This window comes from Penaeus japonicus, unplaced genomic scaffold (genome assembly GCF_977035675.1).
Source record: "Penaeus japonicus unplaced genomic scaffold, GWHDUDI00000001_assembly GWHDUDI00000036, whole genome shotgun sequence".
Taxonomy (NCBI): domain Eukaryota; kingdom Metazoa; phylum Arthropoda; class Malacostraca; order Decapoda; family Penaeidae; genus Penaeus; species Penaeus japonicus.
In genome coordinates, this window is record NW_028234438.1 from 8,793,942 (window position 1) to 8,798,941 (window position 5,000).

Here is a 5,000-nt window from a genome sequence, read left to right on the forward strand (position 1 = left end):
CAGAGAGAAAGAAGGGGGAGGAGGGGGAGACAGAGAGAGAGAGAGATGGGGGCTGGAAGAGAGCGAGAGAGAGAAGGGGGGATGGAAGAGAGAGAGAGAGAAGTAGGAGGGAGAGAAATCTAAACTAAAAATCTGAAAGGAGATAAAAAGGAAAAGAGGGAAGAGATAAAAATATAAGAAACATGGGAGAGAGAGAGCTCAGAAAACTAGGAGGGGGAGAGAGAACGATGAGAAAATTGAGAGAGAACAAAAAAGAAAACCAGGAGGGAGAGAGAGAGAGAAAGAAAAAGAGAAAAATGCCGGGAGAGGGAAATATAAGAAAGCTGCTTGAAAGAAACAAAAATGTAAGTGGTAACAAAGTGGTAACAAAAATGGAAGTGGTAACTATGAGCGAGAGAGAGAGAACGATAAGAAAGCTGGGAGAGAAAAATAGAATAAAGATAGAAGAGAGAGAGACAGAGAGAGAGAGAGAGAGAGAGAGAGAGAGAGAGAGAGAGAATTAGAGAGAAAGAGAATTAAGGATTAATGGCGGGAAGAAAGGCAGGTGGAAGACAAGGAAAGAGATGAGAGATAAAGAGAAAGATCGAGAAGAGAGAGAGAGAGAGAGAGAGAGAGAGAATCCGGGATGTCGCAAACAGTCTTAAGAAAAAGTTAGAAACGATTTTTGAACTTTATTAAAGATGGCAGCGGGTGAATCAAAGGAAGGGTCAGGATCACACAGCCGTTGCCGGTGAGAGACCGTTGGGGGGGGGGGGGGGAGAAAGACAGGTCAGAGGTCAGCTACATCGACGTTATTTCCAGGTCATGTGGTCGTTACATGAAAAATCAAAAGAAGAAGAAAAAAAATCTTTAGACGCTAGCGGGGCTTCTGGCTCTCGTGATGTCAGATGTCAGGGTGTCATGTGTCACGGGTGTCATGTGTCACGGGTGTCATGTGTCACGGGTGTCACGATGAATATCTGAAGCTGATTGGAGGGCGTAGCTGTAGGTGGCAGGCGTGGCAACGAGACTTCGTGTGGTCAAGACGCCCCAGCGGGTATGGCTGGAAGGAATGAACTTCGTAGGATATATTCGCGGCCTGGGGGTTCGATCGAGTGTGTGATGGTGTCTATATCTGTTACTGTAAGAGAAGCCATATGGTGTAGCAACATGGTTACATCGTTGCAAACCTCAGAGAGAGAGAGAGAGAGAAAGAGAGAGAGAGAGAGGGGGGGTGGAGGGGGAGAGATAGAGAGATAGTGAGAGAGGGGCGGGCGAAGAGGGAAAGATAGAGAACGAGAGAGAGAAAGAGTGTGTGTGTGTGTGAAACAGACAGAGAAAGAGAGAATAAGAGAGACAGTGACAGAGAGAGAGAGAGAGAGAGAGAGAGGTGGAGGGGGAGAGATAGAGAGATAGTGAGAGCGGGGCGGGCGGAGAGGGAGAGATAGAGAACGATAGAGAGAGAGAGAAAGAGAGAGAGAGAGAGAGAGAGGGGGAGGGGGAGAGATAGAGAGATAGTGAGAGAGGGGCGGGCGGAGAGGGAGAGATAGAGAACGAGAGAGAGAAAGAGAGAGTGTGTGTGTGAAACAGACAGAGAAAGAGAGAATAAGAGAGACAGTGACAGAGAGAGAGAGAGAGAGAGAGAGAGAGAGAGAGAGAGAGAGAGAGAGAGAGAGAGAGAGAGAGAGAGAGAGAGAGAGAGAGAGAGAGAGAGAGAGAGAGAGAGAGAGGTGGAGGGGGAGAGATAGAGAGATAGAGAGATAGTAAGAGAGGGGCGGGCGGAGAGGGAGAGATAGAGAACGATAGAGAGAAAGAGAGAGTGTGTGTGTGAAACAGACAGAGAAAGAGAGAATAAGAGAGACAGTGACAGAGAGAGAGAGAGAGAGAGAGAGAGAGAGAGAGAGAGAGAGAGAGAGAGAGAGAGAGAGAGAGAGAGAGAGAGAGAGAGAGAGAGAGAGAGAGAGAGAGAGAGAGAGAGAGAGAAACTGTACAGCACACACTCACAGACAGAATAACCGATTACAGGAAAAAGTCCATGGATCTAATTATGGAACTAATCACGGTTATAAAAGAATATAAATAATTCAAATACATATCTTGTCTTTGTAACCTTTCTATTGTTCTCTTTTTCCTTTGTCAGTTATCATCAGTTTTATGATCGTCATTGTTGTTACTATTGTTATCATTTGGACTGTTATGACTGTGATTATCATTATTATTATGATGATGATAATTTTATCATCATCATCATTGTTACTATCATTATTATCATTATCATCAGTATTGTTATTACCATCAGTGTTGTTATCATACTTGGTATGATGATTATTATCTTTATTAGCATCATTATTATCATTATTATTACCGTAATTATTATCACTATTATTATTATTATAATGTTTGTTTTATAAGTATTGTTATGAGTATTATCATTAGATCTATCATAATAATCATCCTTATATTTATCATTAGAATCATCATTATATTTATCAATACAATTATCACTATATTTATCATGATAATTGTCATTATTATCATTACTTTCATTATCATCATAATTTTCATTACAATCATTACCATCGTCATTGTGTCATCATTGTCATTATCTTCAACAATCTAATCACCGCTTTTTACTTTTAGTCTTACTGCTGTTCCTATCATTATTGCTACTATCAATATTGTCATTATCATCATCATTACTTCTGTTGTTATTACCCATATCTTCGTGACATCATTATCATTAACTTTTTAAACTATCACCATTACCCTATCCCGGAAATCTTATCAATTATGCTAACCATCATTATAATTTTCAGTATCATGGTTATCATTAATCATTGATTATTGTTGCTATCATATTCATTGTCATTATTAGTATTTGTGTCACTATTGTCTTATTGTTGTCGATATTTACATTATCATCATGTTCATCATTATTATTTTTATCATATATTTATTGGAATCATTCTTATGATTATTAGCGTTATTATTGTTATCATTATTAACATTGCAGTCATAACCATTGCTAAAATAGTTATGTAACGACATCATTATCACACACAAACACATATACACACACACACACGCACATATATGCAATGTGCTCTAGGCATGAGACTAGAAATAAAAAATAAAATAATGATAAAAAAAAAGTTGATTACGAAGAAAAGGCTCTGCCAAATTTGGGACAAAGTTATAATTATCATCATTTCTATCATTATTATCACTATTATTATCATTATCATTTTCGTTATTATCATTATCATCACGATTGTTATTATCTTTGTAACGATTTTTTTGTCATTGTTGTCCATATCATCTTTTTTTTTGCGTTAATAGGCCTATGGTGGATAGTGAAGTGTCATTTGTTTTTATCTTTATTTGTGTTGCTGTTGTTATCATAATTTTCCTTACCATCAGCATTATCTGTTATTACTTCTATTATTATTGTTATCATTACTATTGCTGTTATCATTATCATCGTTATTTTGTTTCATTATCATTATCATTATATAATTTCAATCATTGAATGCTTCATTCTTGTGTGTTGCTGTCATCATGATTATTATCATTACCATTTTCATTGGTATTGATAATATCTATAATATCAGGTTATCAACATCTAATCTAATGTTATCACTTTAGCAACCATCATGTCAAATTCCTTTTTATATCTTCACTTTCATAACTTTATTATCATTATTGTTATTTATATTACCTTTAGCAATAATGATGCTGATGCATTTTTCATTGTCATTGCTGTTATTACGATTTTTAACTTAATTACCACTATCGTCATTGCGTCATCATTATTACCATCATCACGGCAATAATTGTTATACTTTTAATCATCACCATCACTATTTTCTGTCCTCATTATCAAATGCATCATTGTATTTTCCCTCTGTCTTGCCATCTTCTAAATCGTAGAGTTTGGAGAGAGAGAGAGAGAGAGAGAGAGAGAGAGAGAGAGAGAGAGAGAGAGAGAGAGAGAATGAAGGACAGAGAGAAGGGAGAGAGAGATAGATACATAGATAGAGAGAGAGAGAGACAGAGAGAGAGAGAGAGAGAGAGAGAGAGAGAGAGAGAGAGAGAAGGGAGAGAGAGAGAGAGAGAGAGACAGACAGACAGACAGAGAGAGAGAGAGAGAGAAAGGGAGATCCTCAGTGTCTAGTGATTCTGTTCCTGTGTGAACAGCGGTTTCTAAAGCAATGTGCAATTGAGTAGGCGGTTAACAGAAAAGGCAAAAATTTCCATTCACAGTAAGTCTTCAATTATTACTTTGTTTCGTTTTCTTATTTCTTTCCAACACAGCGATATAAATATTCCCTGCGTGATAATTCTTTGAAATATTTTTGTAAACTTTTATGTCTGTATGTCTCTAATTTTCGTTTTTTTTCCTTTTTTTGTTGTTGTTGTTTTGTGTTTTTTGTTTTTTGTTTTGTATATGCTGTATTCCTACTTATTATGTAATGTCATACAAGATACATGTCTTTTTGTAACATGATCTGATCAAAACAAATCACTGATAAAGAAACCAAAACAAATAGGCAAATTCATTGTATTTCCATCTTTGAAATTCCGATTATATAACCAGAGAAAATTATACTTTTGAAATGATTATCAAGGATTCGGCAAATCTGTCTCATTACTGATCATTTATGATAATTAACATGCGCATGACCAGCGCCATTATCTGTATCTGATCAGACAAAAAATGAAATCCAATTTGATATCATTTTAATAATCATAATCATTTTATAAGCTTATGTGTTCGGTCATGCATTCATTGATATCTGTTCATAATTTTTTTTTATTGTTTTCTCATGTATTTTCATTATATGATAATGATTCCGGTAAGGACACTTAATTTCTCTTAATGTGATCATCATTACATAAATTAATCAATTCATCTACCGCGGTGATATTCAATCAGGGTTAAGTTTACTAATTTACAAAATATCAAATGTAAAAAAATAAAAATAAAAATAGATACTAGAAATGTAAATGGGTATATCAAA